This window comes from Somniosus microcephalus, chromosome 8, assembly GCF_052327205.1.
Source record: "Somniosus microcephalus isolate GS21.2 chromosome 8, FLI_Smic_1.0, whole genome shotgun sequence".
Classification (NCBI taxonomy): Eukaryota; Metazoa; Chordata; class Chondrichthyes; order Squaliformes; family Somniosidae; genus Somniosus; species Somniosus microcephalus.
The window spans coordinates 19,889,642-19,913,264 of record NC_140994.1 but is presented as its reverse complement, the minus strand read 5'-3'; the positions used below and the strand labels follow the sequence as shown (position 1 = coordinate 19,913,264).

The window sequence follows — 23,623 nt, the reverse complement described above, 5'->3', positions numbered from 1 at the left end:
GCCAAAAGATCATTGAAATAGTCGAGTCTGGAGGTAAAAGCAGCATGGATGAGGGTTTTTAGCAGCAGATGGGTTGAGGTGTGGCTGAGAAGGGAGCAGGGGGTCTTTGTGATGGAGAGAGTCGGGGGTCAGTAGCTTAGCGCAGGGTAAAATCGTATGCAAAGGGCTGGATTTTAATACTGGAGGCGTGTAGGAGGCGTGACTACAACTTTCGGGGTTGTAGTCCCGCCTCCATCGAGTTGCAGCCAACCCACGCGATTTTCACTTGATTGACCTTGTTGAACCCGCCCCAGCCTCGTACCTCAAGGCTTTGTAGCTTGAATGGTAATGATAAGCCAGCCAGTTTAGGAGAGGAACGCCGTGTACTTGGAGGGTTGTCGGACTGGAGGAGGTTACAGAGATGACGGGGAGGGGGGCGGTGGGGGGAGACAAAATCATGAAGGGATTTGAACACAAGGATAAGAATTGTAAATTGGAGGCGTTGGGGGACTGGGAGCCACCCGGCAACAGGTGACGTCACAGATTGACATTTCATCTGTCAAGAGCTTTTGACAGATGAAATATCAGCGTTTGACAGCTCTTTGAAGCTGTCAAACACTGACAATCTGTACTCCAAGTTAATTCCTTCCTCTCAGGCTGATTTAGAGATCTCTCCAGAACAGAAAGCTGAATGCTGCAACTTTTGACAGCTCACGGCCATTCTGCTTTCTGTGCCGGTGAGATGAGGGACTCCCGAGACCTGAAGGAAGGAAGGCTGTAAAGGTAAGTAAAACTTCTTTAAACACTTTACACACACCAAACACACTTACCTCTGCACTCATGCACCCATCACTCACCTGAACACCGGACATCTGGAACCCTCCAAGCCCTTCAGCCAGACGGTCCGCCTCGCTAACTTGGTGTGGTTTGGAGCCGTCGGGAATCCCACACTTCAGGAATAAAAATAGGGATTAGGCTAAAAACTGCCTGTTAACTACCTGTTAACAGGCAGTTCATTGGCACTAATCCCCTTCCCACCTCGGGGAGGCGGCTCCCAGCACAGGTCGGGTATCCGCCTCCTGGGAAATGGGCATGGAGGCGGGTTGGGGGCGGGATGGGTTCGTGCCCCCCGATTTCGTGATTTTAACCCCCCCACACGCCTCCAATCCCGCCTCCACGGCCCAATGAAAATCCTGCCCAAAGAGTCAGTTTCGAAGACAGTGATGATGGACGAGGATGGCATTGGTGGTGAGGGTATAGAGTTTGCAGCAGGGGACACACAGGATTGCTTTGGTCTTCCCAGCAGTTAACCAGATAAAATTGCAGCTCATCCAAGACTGCATGTCAGACAAGCAGCCTGACAAAACAGAGGCAGTGCTGGGGTCGAGAGGGGTGGTGGCGAGGTAGAGCTGGGTGCCGTCAACGTGCATGTTGGAACCTGACGCCCAATGTTCCCTTTAAGCTGCGGGAGAGCAAAGCATCTCAGTTTCTCCATTGGAAGCACTCTCACCTCCAAGTGGGGCTTGGACCCACAACCTTCTGACAAAGACTCGAGCACACAACCTTGGCTGACATTTCAGTGCATCACTTACGGAGGGCGGCACTGTCTGTGGTGTCTTTTTTGCTGCGACATTAAACCGAGGTCCCATCCTCCTGTTTAAGGTGGGCATTAGAGATCCCACGGCAGTATTCGAAGATAAGCTGGCCCTGGCAAACATTTATTCCTCAACCCACACCACCAAAAACAGATTAACTGGTCCTATTTCTCACTGGCTGCGTACATTTACCCACAGAACAGTGACGGCGCTTTAAAAGTAATTCATTGCCTGCGGAGTGCTTTGGGATGTCCTGCGGAGATGAAAGATGCTACCTTTTCTTTGTCATACAAATGATAGTGAGAATCTGGATTGCACTACACCAGAAGGCCAGAGAAGCTGAATCTATTGAGGTAGGTAATTGCCTGTGAAGTAAGGGTATTAAGGGAAATGGGGAAAGGACAGGGAATTGGGACTTACAAAAAAATTCAGGAACTTTCACGGCCAGCAAAACAGTGGAGCAGGCTAAAATGCTCCTGTTCCTCGATTCTATTGGAAAGTGGTGCAGCAAGCAAGCTTTTGCATTGCATCTCTTCCCTACCTCCTTGCCTTCTTGCTGACTCTTTATATTGCCTTACTCATCTTTCTGCCAGTACTAATAATTATGATCTGCAGATTCACTGAAGCTTTGGGACTCCGCTGCAGTTCGAGTTCTAATTTGTATCTTATTCCATCTGACTCTTAACCACAACTCCCAAGCGGACAAGCAATTTCCAACACAATGGGAACCACATCCCACAGCTTCTAGACGGCAGGGCTGAAAGAGAAAGTTCGACCTTTGCATCGCCGCCACTCACTTAATTTTGTTGTATTCGCCAAGATTTAAAGGAGCGCACCTTTGGCTTAGTGGTAGCTTTCCCGCCTCGGAGTCTGAAGGCGAGCAGCAGCTCTAAAGTTTGGGTTGATAGCCAGCGGGGTATTCGCTTCCGCTGGGAGTGGGCGACCGCTCATCGTATGGGTTGTGGGAGCCCATAAAACCCTACTGCTGTATAGGACTAACCACCATAGAGACTTGTACAGGAAAGTTTTTTTATCCGGCACCGACGTGGTGCCGGTTCATCAAAAATTCCGGATAACCGAGCGCTATATAGTAAAAGATACGGAGCTGAGAGCTCCGTATAAAGCAACAAACCCTGTTGCTTAGCAACAGGTTCAGAACAATGGCCACAAGTTCCAAGCATCTCTGTAGCTTAGCAACAGCTGCAGCCACACCCTTGCACAGCAACAGATCGAGGAAGGCAAGTAATATGAAGTATGAACCTACTCCTGAATTTTGCCGGTTAACCGAGATTTCCAGTTATTTAGGTGCCGGTAAATCGAAAGTTTCCTGTATAAAGATCATCACAGCCATGGAGGAGATAGGGAATGACTCGTTCGGAGCGCTAATCAGCCTCTGACTCCTTCCACTGTTCTCCAAACAGGAAGAATATGAAAACAACAACCAAGATGTACAGGAAACTTTGGTTTATCCGGAGGTTGTATGTCCGGAAACCTCGATCTAACGGCAGAAATCAGCAGCCGTTTTGTTTAGGTATTTTTTCTTCTCCTAGCATTTTTTTAACAGTCAGGCTCTGGAAAGCATCTCTGTAGCTTAGCAACAGCTTCAGAGACGCTTCCAAGGTACGGGCCGAGTGTTTATAAGCTGTTGCTAAGCAACAGTGTTTGTTGTCAGATACGGAGATGAAAACCTCCGTATCCTTCAACATTAGCGCTGGTCTATCCGGAAGTTTTGACAGATCGGCAGCAGCTCGATCCCATCGGTGCCGGATATCGCGAAGTTTCCTGTAAAAGGAAAAACAAGTCAGCGAGGAGTGCGGAAATGTTGGCATAATGAACCTTACTGAACTATAGCATTTCCAAATGTATTTTCAGAATTGTGCACATACACAGTGATGTAAGAAAACTACTAGGCACTTGGTCTAAGCGTTAAACAAAGCTTTAATCAACTGTTTTACAACATGGAGGTCTAGTTGTGTCCTTCATTAGTTCCTGTTAAGAATGTCCTGCGCAAGCTGGGCCCGTACCCGAGTATTTATACTCTCCCTGGGCAGTGCCACCCGCAGGCCGCTCAGTGTTATTTCATAAATCTTTCTTTCATGAATGACTGATTCATGTCACACAGTGCACAGAGGGGGAAATGGCTGTATTAATGTGCAGCTACTTTGAAGCACAGGCACACACTAGCCATCGTCAGCACCTTCACCGAAGCGTACGAGAGCATGGGCCTTACACTAAACATCCGCAAGACAAAGGTCCTCTACCAACCTGCCCCCACCACACAGTACTGCCCCCCCCGATTATCAAAATCCACGACCAGGCCTTGGACAACGTGGACCATTTTCCATATCTCGGGAGCCTACTGTCAACAAGGGCAAACGTCGACGACGAAGTCCAACACCGCCTTCAGTGTGCCAGTGCAGCCTTCGGTCGCCTGAGGAAGAGAGTGTTTGAAGACCAGGACCTCAAACCCGGCACCAAGCTCATGGTCTACAGAGCAGTAGTTATACCCGCCCTCCTGTATGCCTCAGAGATATGAACCATGTACAGCAGGCACCTCAAAGCAATGGAGAGGTACCACCAACGCTGCCTCCGCAAGATCCTGCAAATACATTGGCAGGATAGGCGCACCAACGTCAGTGTACTCGCTCAGGCCAACATCCCCAGCATCGAAGCTTTGACCACGCTCGATCAGCTCCGATGAACGGGTCACATTGTCCGCATGCCCAATACGAGATTCCCAAAACAAGCGCTCTACTCGGAGCCATGACACAGCAAGAGAGCCCCAAGTGGGCAGAGGAAACGCTTCAAGGACACCCTCAAAGCCTCCTTGAAAAAGTGCAACATCCCCACCGACACCTGGGAATCCCTGGCCCAAGACCGCACAAAGTGGAGAAAAAGCATCCGGGAAGGCGCCGAACACCTCGAGTCTCTTCGCCGGGAGCAAGTGCAAGCCAAGCGCAAGCAGCGCAAGGAGCGCACGTCAACCCAAGCACCCCATCCACCTGCCCCTTCAACCACCGTCCGCCCCACCTGTGACAGAGACTGTAGGTCCGGCATTGGACTCATCAGCCACCTGAGAACTCATTTTTAATGTGGAAACAAGTCATCCTTGGTTCCGAGGGACTGCCTAAGAAGAAGAGGAGCCAGGGAGATTAAATGGAGAAAGGCCATCATTCCTCTGAATATCACAAAGGAGACAGTGAACTACAAAAGCCCTTTCAAGTGACCTTTGCAAACCTTACGCACAACAGAGAATAAGGAACAATTAGTTGCATGGAGAGTTTCAGTGTGATCAAGTTTCAGCACGCCTTCCTCATCATGCAAGGACTAGAGCATGCTGCAATAATCAGCATTGCATTTGAAACAGAGAAGATAAAAGCATTTGCATTGCTTCCTGTGGTGACTTCAACAAAGGTAAATAGTTTGAAAATGATACTCTGACACTTTAATTATACTAAACCCACAGGCTATAACCCTCGGGGAACTTTCAGCATGGTGGACTCATTATCAAAAGATTAGAGTGCCCATCAGTGCCCACAGGAACTGCACGGAACATGAATCCTGGCACTCTTCCGGGGTATTTTTTTGTATACATGTTGTCTGGGTCGCTTAAGTCTGTGAATATGGAATTGGCTTTAAATCGTGAAGAGCCAAGCTTATCAATCGCACGTTACGACCAAATGCAGGACTGCCTTGTCAAAAGGTGCCAGTCTTTGGAAGAGATGTTAAAGTGAGCCCCATCTCTCTGTTCCAGGGGTTCAGGTGAATGTTGAAAACTCCACTGCACTGTTAGAAGAGCAGGAGTTCTCCTGACAAACATTCTGCCCTCAACTAACATCAGCACAAAAATAAATAACTGATTGTCCATCTCATTGTTGTATGTGGAATCTTTCTGTGCCAACATGACAAATGCGTTTACCTACATTACAAAGTATTTTACTGCACATAAAGTGCTTGGAAATGTTTCCAAGAGATGTCATTTAGATACTTCCCCACCCCTCATACATTTTTTATACCTTTTTTCATTTAATTGTTTTTCTCTTCTCCTCCCATTTCAGACCAGTGTCCAGTGCACATCAATCTTACTCCATAACTGTAGCTCCCAACTGGTCGTATTCCCATGCTGTTGTCTGCAGGAATAGCCGATAGAAAGCCCGTTTATTGGGAGGCGAGACTGATGGAGCGATATGAAGATCCCAATCCAACAGGCTAAACGAGTGCTGGCAAAAATTCACCACACAAATAATTGCAAGACTGCAGTGCCAGCTCACAAACCCACTGAGCCCATCACTAGAAAGGCTTCATCTCTCCTGCTACACATCTCAATTTTGTTTTTGTTTTTTTGCCTCTCTCTCAACTGAGAGCACATTAGTGGCTCCTCAAGAATTTTGGACATGAGGAGAATTTCCCCCCTCCCCCTCTCTTCTAACAGTGCCTTAGGAGATAAAACCAGAATCACCAGAACAAGCAGGTGGGCATCAGATTAATGCCTCAGTTGAAGATGGCATGACCAACAATGCACTCCTTCAGTGCTGCTCGCAACTACCAGGTGTAAGATGCCTTTGTTGCGCATACCTCCATATATGTAGGATTAGGATTTGGTTTAATCTCATATGATTAAAGTTTTAGGATTCTTTTTACTGAATGAAATGGTTAAAGTTGTTCATTCCCAAGGTGCTTTAGGGTTTGATGTGTCAAGGAGCTGGTTTAGCTTACACTAGGTTTCAATTGTTTGCTGAAACACAGGATGCAAGATTCGAGACTTGTTTTGTGGTCACTTAAGAGTTAGCCAGGGTATGGAACAATGACATTGTTCCGTGAGAATCCCACTATAAAGATTCCAAGTTTTTCTGTACAATTTGTAGAGAAAATCAGCAGTGGAAGGAGCAACAATGAGTTCTCTACCCAGGGAAAGATTTCTCTGTATGTGTAATGTTTAAAGATATTGGGGGGGAAATTCGGTTGGTTTGCACCTCCCGTTAGTGCTTTAAGAGGGCGCTAATGGGGCACAAATCAACTAGCGCCCATGCATGGCGGTGTTTGCGCAGCTCGCGAAATTGACCAGACATTTTGCGGCGGGGCTAAACACTACCGCCACGATCTTCTGCGCCCACAGATCGTGACGTCAGTCGAGCGTGCAACGCCCCGGTAGCGGCCCGAACCGGATATTGAGTGGCGCCCCCTGCCTTACTGCCTGCGCTAGCAACAACAGGTCGAGGGAAGCGTTTTGCAGTAGGGAAGGGACTGGGGGACCGCTATTTAAAGGCGACTGCTTCCTGCCTTTTTTTTCGGCGACATTTTTGCACCACGCATTCGGAGTGAGAAAGAGAGACTTCTGGAGATATTCAATGCTGTGTTGAGGAGTTTTGGGTACTGAGCAGCACTCTGCAGGTTCATTTTGATTTGATCTTCCTTGCATCAATTTAGAAGAGACTATGGGGGCTGCACTCTGACATCTTTCCCTGGGCCTCTCCATTGTTCTTTCCAGCAGATTTGATGTACAGGTCTCTCCAGGCTGAGATTCAAGGCTGCAATGAGCAGGATGTGGATGGAGAGCAAGATCGACCCTCCCCTTTAAGAACTGGCCGGCACCAGTGTGTCTGTGTTCTATTGCTGACTGACATCACATGAGCTTCACCAGCGCTCTGAGGTAGCGCCTCGCTCCTCGACGTTAGCGCCTTGAGAGGTGTGTAGCACCTGATTTAGTGCTCCAATCACCCCCAGGGGCGATAGAAGCCAAGTTTGCAGTCGGAGGCGATAATTAGCGCCAGGCGCTAAACTTTGCGCCCGGCCGATAATTGCGCCCCAAACGGGGCGACACCGAATTTCTCCCCCAATATTGTGTGGACTTGGTCTGATACAGTAAAAGGATTTTTGCATCCATAACCGGGAGTCAGGTATAGAACGTGTTAACATAGATTATGTGCTCAAGACCTGGAGTGGGACTTGAACCCACAACCCTCTGACTCGAGATACAGCCACACATCAACTTTAGCATTGCAGCAAGCCAGGTTCTGCTTTGCTACAGCACTAGGGAGGCCAACATGTAGCCAGGGCTCGCATTGAACTCTAGAAACGTCCCTGAACAAATAGCATCCAGCTGACCGAAGGATTTGACCTACTTAGACAGATATTTCCCACAAGGAGTATCTCAGCAGCGGCTTTAAAAAATGGACAGGCCAGGTTAAAGACAGCTCCATTTCAGCAGTTAAACTGTGTTCCAAGTCCCAAAATGCCCATGAGCGTGCTACAGGTGATCAGATAGTTGGGAACCGAAACCAAAAATATCCAAGTATCAGAAGTTAAGTTTCACCAAGCTAAACATAGAAACATAGAAGCTAGGAGCAGGAGTAGGCCATTCGGCCCCTCGAGCCTGCTCCGCCATTTAATGATCATCCAATTCAGTACCCTGTCCCTGCCTTTTCCCCATATCCCTTGATCCCTTTAGCCTCAAGAAATATATCCAACTCTTTCTTGAATATATTTAATGAACTGGCCTCCACTGCCCTCTGTGGCAGAGAATTCCACAGGTTCACCACTCTCTGGGTGAAGAAATTCCTCCTCATTTCAGTCCTAAATGGGTTACCCCTTATCCTTAGACTATGACCCCTGGTTCTGGACTCCCCGGCCATCAGAAACATCCTTCCTGCATCTAGTCTGTCCAGACCTGACAGAATTTTATAGGTTTCGATGAGATCCCCTCTCAATCTTCTAAACTCCAGTGAGTATAAGCCCAATCGACACAATCTCTCCTCATACGTCATTCCTGCCATCCCAGGTATCAGCCTGGTGAATCTTCGCTGCACTCCCTCCATGGCAAGAACGTCCTTCCTCAGGTAAGGTGACCAAAACTGCACACAATACTCAAGGTGCGGTCTCACCAAGGCCCTGTACAACTGTAGCAAGACATCCTTGTTCCTGTACTCGAACCCTCTTGCTACGAAGGCCAACATACCATTTGCCTTCTTAACCGCCTGCTGCACCTGCATGCTTACCTTCAGCGACTGGTGCACAAGGACCCCCAGGTCTCTTTGCACTTCCCCTTCTCCCAATCTATTGCCATTCAAATAATAATCTGCCTTCCTGCTTTTGACACCAAAGTGGATAACCTCACATTTATCCACATTATAGTGCATTTGCCATGTTTCTGCCAGTAGGCCGGAGAGAAAAAAAGCAGGGAAGATGAAGCTCAGCAAGGAGTTCCACACGGTTTAGATCCAGGGGAAAAAAAGAGTTAGGAGGAGGAGGAAGAGATGTGGCCAACCTCAACTTCAACACAGTGAGGGGCCAGGGCGCAGGAATGGTGTGCAAGAAATGCGCTTGGAGTTTAGGAGGAGTGAGAGGATATTTCAGAGGACCAATGGGGGAAAAAAAGAGAGATGGTAGACAGAACAAAGAAAATTGGGAGGCTTAAGGATCAGCTCTCAGATACAGTTCCTGTATCTTGGGGCTCTGTTTCATTTAATTATGGAAGAATTCTACTGTAAAATGAACCTGTTGCTTCCCACTCAGAAGCTTAAATGTTTTCATATAGTTGTTTTCTTTTAAGCAAATAAAGCTCCACCGAGAGAACAAGGTGAACACACCTAGACTCGTGTTGGTAATTTCCATGGAGTTGGTAATCTCTGTTGCAAATTAATCAGGGGTACGATACCATAGTGATTATGTTACTGGACTACTAATCTAGAGGCCCAAATTAATGAGACGTGGGGCGCGATCCTGCCAGCCCTGGGGAGGCGGGTTTGGAGGCGGGACTGCCGGGAAAATGGCAGAATCTGGGGGCGGGTGCCCATCCCGCCCCAAACCCGCCTCTGTGCCATCTTCCCAGGAGGCGGGTAGCCGACCCGCGCCAGGTCCCGTCTCCTGGAGTAGGGAAGGGGATTACAGCCACTTAACTGCCTGTTAACAGGCAGTTAACAGGCAGTTAAGAGGATTATCCCCATTTTGCCAGCAGGGGCGCAGGCTTCCCGACGTCGGGAATTCCCGCCAGGGTCACCGAGGTGAGCAGAGGGTCTGCCGGGGTCGGAGGGGTGCAAAAATGCACTGTGGAGGTGAGTGATGGGTGCAAGTGTGGAGAGGTGAGTATGTGAGGTGAGTGGAACGTGTTAGAAAATGTTTACTTACCTTTGTTTCTTCCTGCAGACTTCAACAGTTGGGGATGCGGAGAGTCTCGCATCTCACCAGCAGAGAGGACAGATGGCTGCTGCATTCTCCGATGCAACAACCATCTAATTTCTGCTAAAGAAAGAGGTTTGATGAGTCTTGAATACAAGGACTCATCAAACAACAGAGAATGTCCGTGTTTGACAGCTTCACAGAGCTGGCAAACGATGACAATTCATCTGTCAAAAATTTTTGACAGATGAAACGTCATACGCTGACGTTCTCTGTAACCAGCTTCCCCTTAATTGGCCTGCTAAGCCCGCTGGTCAATCAAGGGAAAATAGCGTGGGTTGGCCACAAGTCGATGGAGGCAGGACTGAAACCTGACAAACAGCAGTCCCGCCTCCAACGCGCTCCCATTGACAAAATCACCCCCGTGAGTTCAAATCCCACCACGGGCAGCTGGGGAATTTAAATTCAATTAAATAAATCTGGAATTAAAAACTAGTATCAGTAATGGTGACCATAAAACTACCGGATTGTCGTAAAAGCCTATCTGGTTCACTAATGTCCTTCAGGGAAGGAAATCTGCCGTCTTTACCTGGTCTGGCCTATATGTGACTCCAGACCCACAGCAATGTGGTTGACTCTTAACTGCCTTCTGCGGTTCAAGAAGGCGGCTCACCGCCACCTTCTCAAGGGCAATTAGGGATGGGCAATAAATGCCGGCCTTGCCAGTGGCGCCCACATCCCATAAGCGAATAAAAAAAAAAAGTCCAAAGTCACTCTCCAGAACTGCTCTAGCACCATCTGGCAAAATATCAGGCTCTCCGGTAGGGCAAGTTAGTTAGATCAAAAAGATATGCCGCAGCAGCAGAGGTGTGGGCATGGATTCCAGTAAGTGCTTTCCCTAGTTTGGGTACAGTTCCACAAGTGCAACCTCCAGTCCACACCCAGTGGAGGTGTAAATGGTTACAGAAGGGAAAGGAAACCTGGAAAATACAGAAACATAGAAGATAGGAGCAGGAGTAGGCCATTCGGCCCCTCGAGCCTGCTCCGCCATTCAATGAGATCATGGCTGATCATCCAAATTCAGTACCCTGTCCCTGCTTTCTCCCCATATCCCCTGATCCCTTTAGCCTTAAGAAATATATCCAACTCCTTCTTGAATATATTTAATGAATTGGCCTCAACTGCCTTTTGTGGTAGAGAATTCCACAGGTTCACCACTCTCTGGGTGAAGAAATTCCTCCTCATCTCTGTCCGAAATGGCTTACCCTTATCCTTAGACTGTGACCCCTGGTTCTGGACTCCCCGGCCATTGGAAACATCCTTCCTGCATGTAGTCTGTCCAGTCCTGTTAGAATTTTATAAGTTTCAATGTGATCCCCTCTCATTCTTCTAAACTCCAGCGAGTATAAGCCCAATCGCAGTTGAAAAGCGCAGATAGCTCTAATGGGCCTGGGGGAGTATGGCAGAAGAAAAAGGCAGGTGACATCAAGTGTGCAAACCATGTACCCCAGGGGATCACCAGCCCACAACCTCCACCATCCCCAAAAGAGCTGGCACGCCCGCCCTATATTGCAAGCACTTGCTGTTTAATCCAAGAGAAAATGGGAGCTGTGGTTAACGTCTGAAGTTAGTGAAGTTAATGTTACGGGCATATGGCTGTAAAGTAGAACGCTTTACAGCCCTCCTTTGATCACACCACTCTGCCATTTAATCATCCCCTGTTGTCTACCTAATCACAGACCATTCTTTTCATCTTCCCACCGCATTTTCCCTGGCTCTGTTCCACCGTATGAGCGGTTCATCTGCAACATTCGCCCAGTTTCTGATTAAAAAGGTCATCGACCTGAGGCAGTACCTTCCTGTCTGCAAGATGTTGTGTGTTGCCAGCATTTTCTGTTCTTAATCCGCCAACACATCCTTGCAAAGATTGTCTATTACAGAACAATAGAGTCGCCTCATAAGCACGTCAGAATGTTATTTCTCATTAGATTGAGAGTCTACAGTACATTGGTTGGAATTATAATCGCTCAAGAATGCTAAGAAGAGTTTTGATGTTGCATTGATTTATTTCTTGAGCTTGGAAGCTCCTGGGGATGTGATCCCGACAGTTACACCACGATTGTGATCACTACTGAACTCAGGCGATGTCCATGGGGTCAAGAGGAGGGGCAAGCCTATGGTGGCTTGGCCGAACATCTGCAATGCCCCTCTCCTCCACTCCACACCCTACAAAAAAATGGCCAGAAAGTACAGGAGCAAGGATGTCTTGCTGCAGTTGTACAGGGCCTTGGTGAGACCACATCTTGAGTATTGTGTGCAGTTTTGGTCGCCTTATCTGAGGAAGGATGTTCTTGCCATGGAGGGAGTTCAGCGAAGATTCACCAGACTGATACCTGGGATGGCAGGAATGACGTATGAGGAGAGATTGTGTCGATTGGGCTTATACTCACTGGAGTTTAGAAGAATGAGAGGGGATCTCATTGAAACTTATAAAATTCTAACAGGACTAGACAGACTAGATGCAGGAAGAATGTTCCCGATGGCCGGGGAGTCCAGAACCAGGGGTCACAGTCTAAGGATAAGGGGTAAGCCATTTAGGACAGAGATGAGGAGGAATTTCTTCACCCAGAGAGTGGTGAACCTGTGGAATTCTCTACCACAAAAGGCAGTAGAGGCCAATTCATTAAATATATTCAAGAAGGAGTTAGATATATTTCTTAAGGCTAAAGGGATCATGGGATATGGGGAGAAAGCAGGGTCAGGGTACTGAATTTGGATGATCAGCCATGGTCTCATTGAATGGTGGAGCAGGCTCGAGGGGCCGAATGGCCTACTCCTGCTCCTATCTTCTATGTTCTATGTTTCTATGAAGCACTGATCAAAGTTTACCAGGATGAGGGGACAGAGCAGGGGATAAGACGGAGATGGGCTGGGCCAGAAAGATAAGGATGCTGCCCCCTGTGTCACAGGGCTGCTTAAAAAAAAATTCTGTGGCCCTAATCTTTTGGGGTCCAGGCTGCAACCATGGCCTGAACCTGCAGGTGGGCTCTACTTCCACAAGGGTATCGGATGGTTTTGCCAAAACCCAACCAAGGCACAGGAACTCTCGACTTAGTGAGTACCCATCCCAGCTCTGCGCCTCCTTACATTAGTGACTTTTAACGGTGTATCTGAGACCTGGAGAAGATTGTGACTGTTCCGTCAGACTCCTGCTGGAGTGTGTGAAAGTCCACTGTACCGTCCAAGGAATTGCCATCCCTCAATTTCTAGGTCATTAAGACCCAACCTCTCCTAAAGATCTAACATGTTGGAAGGCAGCAACTGCTACAGTGTGTTGTGAATGTTGACACATGTTTTGGCTTTATACATCTTCCTAACCATTCCTCGGCATCATTCTTTGCTTTCTGTAACTCTTCCTTCTCCACTGCTCATTGAGAAATATTGTCAGCTCCGGGAGAATTTCAGAGTGATTTGAGTGCTTTCTCCACTTTATCATAAATATGTAAACTGAAAGTTCCATTGATGGCTTGATGGATAAGTGCATCAGGTAGTGTGATATCAGGATAAGTAAAATACAAGATGTGGTTCTCAGTTCATGTGGAGTTGAAGAGTATGAGATAGTAATAGATATATATTTGAAAAGGAAAAAAAATTGCAAGGCTATGGGGAAAGGACAAGGGAGTGGGACTAATTGGGGAGCACTTTCAAAGAGCCGGCACAAGCACGATGGGCTGAACGGCCTCCTCCTGTCTTGTAAGATTCCATGAAGGTCGTGAGCAAGCAAAAGAGCATGAGTGCAAGAACGCACATGAATGAGATAACATGCTTTTGTGCATGAGAGAACAGAGACACATGATCGAGAGAGAGAGGGAGGGAGGGGGAGAGGGAGGGAGGGAGAGAGGCATAGAGAGGGAGGGAGGGATAGAGAGGGAGGGAGGGAGGGATAGAGAGGGAGGGAGGGATAGAGAGGGAGGGAGGGTGGGATAGGGAGGGAGGGGTGAGAGGGAGGGACGGAGAGGGAGGGGGGGAGGGGGAGGGAGAGGGGGGGAAGGAGAGAGAGGGGGAGGGAGGGGGAAGAGGGATAGAGAGAGAGATAGAGAGGGAGGGATAGAGAGAGGGGAGAGAGAAAGAGAGGAGAGAGAGAAAAAGAGAGAGAGGGAGGGAGAGAAAATGAGAGTGCAAACAAGCAAGAGGGAGGAGCGAGCCTGAGAGAATGTGCAAGTGTGCGGGAGATTCAGAATGCACATGCGCGAGAGTTTGAGCACATCATTTTAAGGATGCATGTGTGCAAGAGAATGATCACATGCAAAAGCACAAGATCATTGCTTACACTTCTTTGAAGCGCCTTGGGATGTTTTTCTATGTTAAAGGTGCAATAAATGTACGTTGTGTCGTTGCCTGTGTCTATTTTAGTGCCAGTATGTGAACTGAAAACTTGCGAAGCCACCCAGTGCAGGGAAATTTGGTATTTACTTCCATGTGCTGTAATGTTTAAATAGAGTCATTATTGGTAGTCTGCTGAAAACCCAAAACAAATTCAAATAATCGCCATTCACTTGGACATCCTGACAATGTGAGTGAGGTGCGTCTACACACACAACTGAATTGACTTGCAGGCTCACGAGACCTGGGTTAATGATTGCTGCTGCTGTTAATCTGGCTCTTTCAAATGGTCAGGCTCAGTAGCGTAACTGTGCTCATTGGCTGAATACAGTGACACCGTTATTCCCGGCCAGCCGAGAGATGTTTGGGTAATTCCACCATCAGTCACGCCTGGAGATCACACTGCTGTAAGTGACCGGGAATTGATTTTACGCACATAATTTGTTTTATGTAACTATCCTCCACTCACTGCATTTTGCTGCAGAAATCTCCCTGCTTTTATCGGGAGGTGTTGCTGTAGTTTCAGTCACGAGTTCCATTTGTTGTATTTCATAGAAACTCTTTTTAAGTAGACTCTATAGACTGTTTGCCAGAGTGCGCTATTTAAATAGACTGTTTGCTGAGTAAATAGACCTTGTTTTGAGTCCTGGCGTAAGTCCCGCCCTGCGTGCAACTTATTGGCTGACAGTGGGGTCAATAGACACTTTAGTATTAGTTGCACACTGTTAAAAAACAATTTTTTTTTAAAGATCTAGGATTGAATTTAGTATTTGCTTTGAAAACAGGTTGTGGATTGAGATGCTTCATGAGATTGCATCACACTTGCCCTTATCACTCGTGCTGCAATTGCAATGAAGAGAGTTTATATGCTCCAAATCTGCAGGGAAATGAATCTTGTGCTTTCAATACTTCTATCTCCCTTCAACCTTACATGTACTTTTGTTTTATTTTCTCAGATACAAGTGAAAGAATGTTGGGTACACCTACAGTTTAAGTTACAAGCCTGTATCCCATTGCGCTCTTAGTGGGCCTTACACTAAACATCCCTAAGACAAAGGTCCTCTACCAACCTGCCCCTGCCACACAGTGCTGCCCCCCGATTATCAAAATCCACGACAAGGCCTTGGACAACGTGGACCACTTTCCATACCTTGGGAGCCTACTATCAACAAGGGCAGACGTCGATGACGAAGTCCAACACCGCCTTCAGTGTGCCAGTGCAGCCTTCGGTCGCCTGAGGAAGCGAGTGTTTGAAGACCAGGACCTCAAACCCGGCACCAAGCTCATGGTCTACAGAGCAGCAGTGATACCAGCCCTCCTGTATGCCTCAGATATGGACCATATATAGCAGGCACCTCAAAGCACTGGAGAGGTACCACCAATGCTGCCTCCGCAAGATCCTGCAAATCCATTGGCAAGATAGGCGCACCAACGTCAGTGTTCTCGCTCAGGCCAATATCCCCAGCATCGAAGCTTTGACCACGCTTAATCAGCTCCGATGGACGGGTTACATTGTCCGCATGCCCGATACGAGGTTCCCAAAACATGCGCTCTACTCGGAGCTCCGACACGGCAAGAGAGCCCCAGGTGGGCAGAGGAAATGCTTCATGGACACCCTCAAAGCCACCTTGAAAAAGTGCAGCATCCCCACCAACACCTGGGAATCTCTGACCCAAGACCGCACAAAGTGGAGGAGAAGCATCTGGGAAGGCACCGAACACCGAGTCTCTTCACCGGGAGCAAGCGGAAGTCCAGCGCAAGGAGCGCACTTCAACCCAAGCACCCCACCCACCCCTTCAATCACCGTCTGCCCCACCTGTGACAGAGACTGTAGGTCCCACATTGGACTCATCAGTCACCTGAGAACTCATTTTTAATGTGGAAGCAAGTCATCCTCGGTTCCGAGGGACTGCCTAAGAAAGAGAAGAAGTGTAATTATTCATTTCTACAAATGATGGGTTTATATTTTGGGTTGTTTTTGAGTTTGAGCCTATTTGGGGCTACATTGGCCTTTTTTTGAAGCCGCTGATCAGCTTTTGCTAGTTTCTAGGTTGGCATGTTTGGTGTTTGCAAATTTGGACAGATGCCTGGAGATATTGCTTTGCAGAGTGCAATGAACAGCTGGAACAGGCTGCTAGAAAAAAAATGGTTGGTCGCAAGGTATTGTGACAAACCAAATTAAAATGGGCAGAAGGGCCTTTATTCAAACTTATCTTGTACTTTCAGATAGTTACCATAGCAAAAAATCTGATTAAAAAGAAATACTTGTAATCTTAAACAGAAGACACCGGTAATTTTAACAGGTATCTTTTATGATTGATACTCAATCATTAAACCAATATTACCTCTCCCATTGTAGGTGTCTTGAGGTAGAGAAGAACCATAACCGGTAAAAGCTATGGCGGGGGGCGAGGGAAGAAACCGGAGGATGGTGGACAGGTTGATGATGCCGGACCAGCTGACCTACTTGTACTGCGTGTGGAGGTGAAAATAGAAAGACAAAGAACAGTTTTGTGAAACAGCATCCTGGGGGCGAGAAAGAGAAAGAGAAAGAGAGAAAAAGAGAGCGAGAGTGAGAGAGTGAGTGAAAGAAAAAAAGCGAGAGAGAGAAAGCACAAGAGAAAAAGAGAGAGATTCTTATCTGACCCATCGCAAATGATATCACCACTTAATGAAATCATAGACTCACTGCTCATAACATGGAGTTGAGAATTGCTTGCGGGCAATAAAAAGGAATCAATTTTGTGTTTGTTGCAATTTCATTTTATGCTCTAGATGACAGAGGATTGTAGGTGAGCTTGAGCAATAGGCTTTCTGGATCTGTCTGCCTTGGATTTCTTGCTCGCACGTCATGATTTCTGGTAAGACACAGCACCAGTGGCCTCTCCATGTGCAGCTCTGAACAGCAACGTATTCAACAATGGGAGCGATCATGGCCAGGGCCAATGATGTGTTTCCCATTGTCTGTACACATCCCGCAACAGAGATCACCAGATGGCAAACAGAAACAGGAAACCTGGTTGATTGCCACCACTCCCCCCTGCCACCACCACCCCCCCCCACCCCCCCCCACACTAGCCAGGAACATGGAGCTTAAATGGTGGGTCCTGGATGCCATCTCTTCTGCTAACTCAGCGAAGATTAGCACTCCAGCCCTGAGGACCTTCCTTATCAGATTGGTGGAATGACCTGCAAAGGGTTAATGCGTAGGAGGCCTGGCTAGTCCATCTCCCCACCATTGTGGGGGAGGATTCACAGCACAAAGGGTTGCATACAAGTAGCTTTTAGGGGTCAGTGTGCACCTGGGGTTTACAGAGAGGTAATAGTGATTTTGTGCGTGCAGCATGGCTTTATTTGTAGAACTCCCGGGAGATGGCCCATGCTGTGCACTAGGTCTTGGAGCAATAACTTACCGGACAAGGTATGAACCCACTGAGCTAATGAGGGGAGTCCAAATTTACCTCGAGCCATCTTTCTTAGAACGGATATAAAACATGACACTTGCAGCATGATTTTATCAGCTTCTAAAGTCCCGGTCATTATTCACGCTGTCTGGAACAATACAACGTTATCATACCACCACCAGGCCTCAGTTTACAAGCTCTGTTAACAATGAGGAAAGAACCCTTTCAACAACAACAAAAAGCAGCACTTGTCCTTGTTCCCAATGGCCGATGCTCGCTGTGCATATACCAGTGAGATTGTGACTCATGGCTGGTAGCGCTCGGGTTTAAATAAAAGAACATTTGCTCCCTCTGGCAACGGGCGGCAGCATCTCCAGGTGGCGGCACAGCCATGGGTGAGAGAGTCACTGCAGAAACTGTCAAGACAGCACAATTCATACACCTCACTCGTGATGGTGTTACCGTGTCAAATTATTATGAGGTCAAAAGAGTATCAATGAACATTTTCAATTAACTTTCTGGCGGAAATGTCCAAAAAGTGAATAAGTGGGTGAGATGTGTAATCAATCACAAGACATCTTTAATTATTAGTCTTGTACCACAAATGCCATTTTAATTTTTTTTTAAGCCGAGTAAGAACATCTATGTAAGGAGATGTAATTTCCTCGTGTCTCCGATGTCACCTGGTCACAACTGAACAAAAAGCAGATTAGAATGCTGGATTGACCTCGCCGCATTTCCGCTGAGTTACTTTCGAGTAGAGGTCCAATCAGGAAGAAATGTCAGCATTTTAATCTTCTTCCGAAATGTTAGTTGTGACTTTTTACTTGTCTCAGTTGAGTTTGGGGGGAGACTCTACAACATGGACTCTGGGGGAGTCAAGGGATATGGAGATCGAATTGCAGCCATGATCTTATTGACTGGCAGAGCAGGCTCGAGAGGCTGTATGGCCTACTCCTGCTCCTATTTCTTATGTGCTTAGGGCAAATTAGAAAAGAAAGAAAGACTTGCATTTATATAGCACCTTTCACAACCTCAGGATGTCCCAAAGTGCCTTACAGCCAATGACATACTTTTTGAAGTGTAGTCGCTGTTGTAATGTAGGATTAACTGTTGAATCGGATTCAAATGGGTCAAAGAATCTTGCTGCATTCAATAGATTTAGCATTTTATTTTTCAACTATTTTTCCTGGTGAGATTTAATGTTCATAGAGAGAGGAGTCTCTACTTTTCATCCATTGGCATTATGATTGTTATCCCTATTCATGTTCCTCTTTTTAATAAGAGAAAGTTATTTTGTGGAATGAATGCCTTTAGTCAGCATTGAGCTCTGCCAATTCAATTATAGCACCATCACCTACAGGGTGATCACCTACATCACCTCACTGTTCTGCCCCAGTAGTGGGTTGGGGGGAACGGAGAAGCAGGCTTTCTCTGTGTGCAATGAAATCATAAACATGTACTTTACAATCCAACTGATGCCTGGTTCCATTCTTATCTATCTAACCGTAGCCAGAGAATCACCTGCAATGGCTTCTCTTCCCGCTTCCGCATCGTTACCTCTGGTGTCCCTCAAGGCTCTATCATTGGCCCCTCCTATTTCTCATCTACATGTTGCCCCTTGGCGACATCATCCGAAAACACAGCATCAGTTTCCATATGTACGCTGACGATACCCAGCTCCATCTCACTACCACTTCTCTCGACCCCTCCACGGTCTCTAAATTGTCAGACTGCTTGTCAGACAACCAGTTCTGGATGAGCAGAAATTTTCTCCAATTAAATATTGGGAAGACCGAAGCTATTGTTTTCGGACCCCGCCACTGACTCCATCCCTCTCCCTAACATCTGGCTAAGGCTGAACCACACTGTTCGCAACCTTGGTGTCATATTTGGCCCTGAAATGAGTTTCCAACCACATATCCGCAGCATAACTAAGACCGCCTATTTTCACCTCTAACATCGCCCATCTCCGCCCTTGCCTCAGCTCATTTGCTGCTGAAACCCTCATCCATGCCTTTGTTACCTCTAGACTTGACTATTCCAACGCACTCCTGGCTGGCCTCCCACATTCTACCCTACATAAACTTGAGGTGATCCAAAACTCGGCTGCCTGTGTCCTAACTCGCACCAAGTCCCGTTCGCCCATCTCCCCTGTGCTCGCTGACCTACACTGGCTCCCAGTTAAGCAGCGCCTCGATTTCAAAATGCTCATCCTCTTTTTCAAATCCCTCCATGACCTCGCCCCTCCCTATCTCTGTAATTTCCTTCAGCCGTACAACCTCCCCACCCCCCCGCCCGAGATATCTGCGCTCCTCTAATTCTGCCCTCTTGAGTATCCCTGATTATAATCCCTCAATCTTTGGTGGCCGTGCCTTCCGTTGCCTTGGTCATAAGGTTTGGAATTCCCTGCCTCTCCGCCTCGCTACCTCTCTACCTCTCTTTCCTCCTTTAAGACGCTCCTTAAAACCTACCTCTTTGACCAAGCTTTTGGTTACCTGCCCTAATTTATCCTTATGTGGCTCGGTGTCAAATTTTTTGTCTTATAATACTCCTGTGAAGCGCCTTGGGACATTTTGCTAAGTTAAAGGCGCTATATAAATACTAGTTGTTGTATATACCGCACAGGGAACTCCTCCCCAACCCGATATTCCTTCATCAAAATTTCAGTTGAGCATCTCATCCTCCAGCACTGTAAATTGTTCCATCTCCCCCAATCACCCTTTGCACCAGATTGTCAATTGGTGCTGCATTACAGCTACTTCATGCTCACTAAATAAAACTCTTCCATTCCCTTGCAATCTACAAGCTTTTAAAGACGAGACTGAGCATCGCCTAACCACTTGTTAAATTGATCTCCGCTCGTCTCCTACTTTTCACAACTGTTGTCCTGAAATGGAAACCCTGGAACTTCACCTGGGGGAGGAGGGGCGCAATTTTAACCCCAGCCATCTCAGCACAAACTGGGCAGTTAAAATGCCCTGGGTGACCTACCTGCCTGTTTTGCGGCGATCCTGGCTTTAACCTGCTCTCCAGAGCAGGTGGTAAAAAAAGGCACCTGACTGAAGCTGGCGGGGTCCTCATTTAAATATGCAGATCGCGGTCCGATGACATCATCGAAGATGGAACCCCGCCTGCAATTTTAACCCTGGCCTGAGTGGCGAAGCCTGGCTGTCCTGCCAGGTGAAGACGGGCAAGATGATGGTCCAGGGCCAGAAGAGGCCCCATATAAAAAAAGATAAGTTTCTTTTTCAACCTTTGTGAGGCCAGGTGGAGCGGGAGTGCTCCTCTTGGGCCCCTCGTTGACACTGAGACCTCCCCTCCCCGAGACTTACCTTGTTGCCTGCAAGCCTTCCCTTGGTGCCAACGGCGGGTTCCTGCCGACCAAAAACTCCTGCCCATCAGCCAGCTAAAAGAAAGACTTGCATTTATACAGCACCTTTCATGACCTCAGGATGTCCCAAAGCGCTTTACAGCCAATGAAGTACAGTCACTGTTGTAATGTAGGAAACGCGGCAGCCAATTTGCAAACAGCAATGAGATAATGACCAGATAATCTGTTTTTGTTATGTTGTTTGAGGGATAAATATTGACCAGGACACTGGGGAGAACTCCCCAGCTCTTCTAAATATTGCCATGGAATCTTTTACATTCACCTGAGAGGACATTTTTCAGCTTACATTTTTCTGCTCAAGTGTCTGGAGTGGAACTTGAACCCACAACCTTCATGAGTCAGAGGCGAGGGTGCTACCCACTGAGCCGAGGCCGACACTCTAAACACAGTCAAGACTTTGCCTGTATACTCCGTGTTTCCCAGTTGGCCTGGTCGAATTCCTCCCTGTCTGCTTAGAATGTGAAAATGCAACAAAAAAAAGTGGAAACCCGGCATTTTGCTAAACAGCAAAAAGAGGTACAACAGTGAAGACTGCTCAACCGCATTAATCCACAGCCACTTCTTCTGCAGTAGGTTTCATGCAATGTAAGTGCCTAGTTTGGTGATGCTGTTCCACCCCCATGGAGGAGACAAGTACTCCGTCTGCTCTATTTCACACATGATTCTTTTTTAAATCTCTACATCTAGTTAAGGAAGCACGAATTGGCACCAGGCAACATCTCTCCCTCTCTTTCTCATTGGCCTGCAGATTACCAACTTTCCTCGTGTCCCTTTCTCTATTTAACGCAGGTTATTTTTTCCCTGCAAGATATGGGATAGTCGATTATGGGGATGCTGAAAATACAAAAGGAGCTTGTTGGAATTCAGCTCAGGGAACCTTTGATAGGACAGTCAATTATCAACACAAGGAGTCACATAAATTTGACAATGAAATTAAAAGAATATGTATACAGTATTCAGGATTGGAACTGGCGAACATTTTAATAATGTACTGTATCTAGAATCCATCCGTTACTTGTCAGAATTTTAAAGGTTTTCCATTAGTAATTTAAATTGGAGATTTACTTCTAATGAAGCCAGTCAAGCCGACCACAACTTTACTTCCACTAACATACCGGCCCATTTATATTGCAATGGGTAAGCGAGCACTTTTCAAACAAAAACTGCCTTCGTTTCAGAGTATATTCTGCAAGAGTCAGCCAGCTGAGCTTTCATAGAGAGAGAAAAAAACCCAAAGTCGGTCTAATCATTCCGGGAAAGTTCAGATTTTAAGTTCAGCTTTTATTTATTGTAAGAAGTCACACAACACCAGGTTATAGTCCAACAGTTTTATTTGAAATCACAAGCTTTTGGAACGCTGCTCCTTCGTCAGGTGAAGTGGAGAGATGCATAAAGACACAGCTTATATAGTCAGAGAATAATGCCAGATGATTACAGGTAATCTTTCTAACTGCCATTTATCACACCTTGGCAGAGAGATAATCACAGCAATCAAAGGTGTGAATGGTGTCCAAACAGGTTAGTCAGGAAAACATTACATCAAAGAACAATGAGGTGGGGTCACAAGGGGTCAAATGTTGCAGATGCTGGGGTCTGTAAGAAAAACAAAAAACACAAAAAAACATTTTTTTTGCTGGAAATCACAGCAGGTCCGGCCGCATCTGTGTAGAGAGAACAAGCCAACGACGAATCGAGTCTGGATGACCCTACGTCAGGTGGGGTTACATGTAGCGTGACATGAACCCAAGATCTCGGTTAAGGCCGTCCTCATGGGTGCGGAACTTGGCTATCAGTTTCTGCTCGACGATTTTGCGTTGTCGTGTGTCTCGAAGGCCGCCTTGGAGAATGCTTACCGGAAGATCGGAGGCTGAATGTCCTTGGCTGCTGAAGTGTTCCCCGACTGGGAGGGAACACTCCTGCCTGGCGATTGTTGCGTGGTGTCCGTTCATCCATTGTCGCAGTGTCTGCATGGTCTCGCCGATGTATCATGCTCCGGGGCATCCTTTCCTGCAACGTATGAGGTAGACAACGTTGGCCGAGTCACATGAGTATGTACCATGTACCTGGTGGGTGGTATCCTCACGTGTGATGATGGTATCTGTGTTGATGATCTAGCATGTCTTGCAGAGGTTGCCGTGGCAGGGTTGTGTGGTGTCGTGGTCGCTGTTCTCCTGAAAGCTGGGTAATTTGCTGCGAACGATGGTCTGTTTGAGGTTAGGCGGCTATTTGAAGGCGAGTAGTGGAGGCGTGGGGATGGCCTTAGCGAGGTGTTTGTCATCATCGATGACATGTTGAAGGCTACGAAGAACATGGCGTAGTTTCTCCGCTCCGGGGAAGTACTGGACGACGAAGGGTACTCTGTTGGTTGTGTCCCGTGTTTGTCTTCTGAGGAGGTCTATGCGATTTTTTGCTGTAGCCCGTCGTTATTTATTGTCACAGTGCACTGATGAGTTTTCACTGGCATACTATTCCCTTCTGGCTCAGCTGGGAAATGCGCTGCCATGTGTCCACTGACCCACAAGGAAGGAAGATCCTAGGTTTGGACCACGAAAGTGCTTGCTGCCTCGAGTCCAGGCAGGATTATTAGAGCGCGGTTTTGCCTCTTGTCCCTTCTTTACTTCATTCTACACTTTCAGAAGGAACATCACATCCCTTTCCCCTACTGCTGGTGCGGTTAAATGGGGGTATATTTTGCGGTCTGAACAGGGGAAAATCACACCAGGTCAGTTCAGCATGACTTCAGGATAATATAC

At 47.2% G+C, this 23,623-nt stretch overlaps 1 protein-coding gene and 1 long non-coding RNA gene across 2 annotated transcripts in view; one reads left to right on the top strand and one right to left on the bottom strand.

Moving 5' to 3' along the window:
* Positions 1–16,799, top strand: part of LOC147113361 (uncharacterized) — a 35,023-nt gene extending 18,224 nt beyond the window's left edge. Inside the window, exon 3 of the long non-coding RNA XR_015079183.1 lies at positions 16,432–16,799. This is a non-coding gene — a long non-coding RNA (uncharacterized LOC147113361). The remainder of the gene's footprint in view (positions 1–16,431) is intronic.
* Positions 1–23,623, bottom strand: part of LOC147113360 (VPS10 domain-containing receptor SorCS1-like) — a 1,462,440-nt gene that overhangs the window by 1,358,381 nt on the left and 80,436 nt on the right. The window lies entirely within an intron of this gene.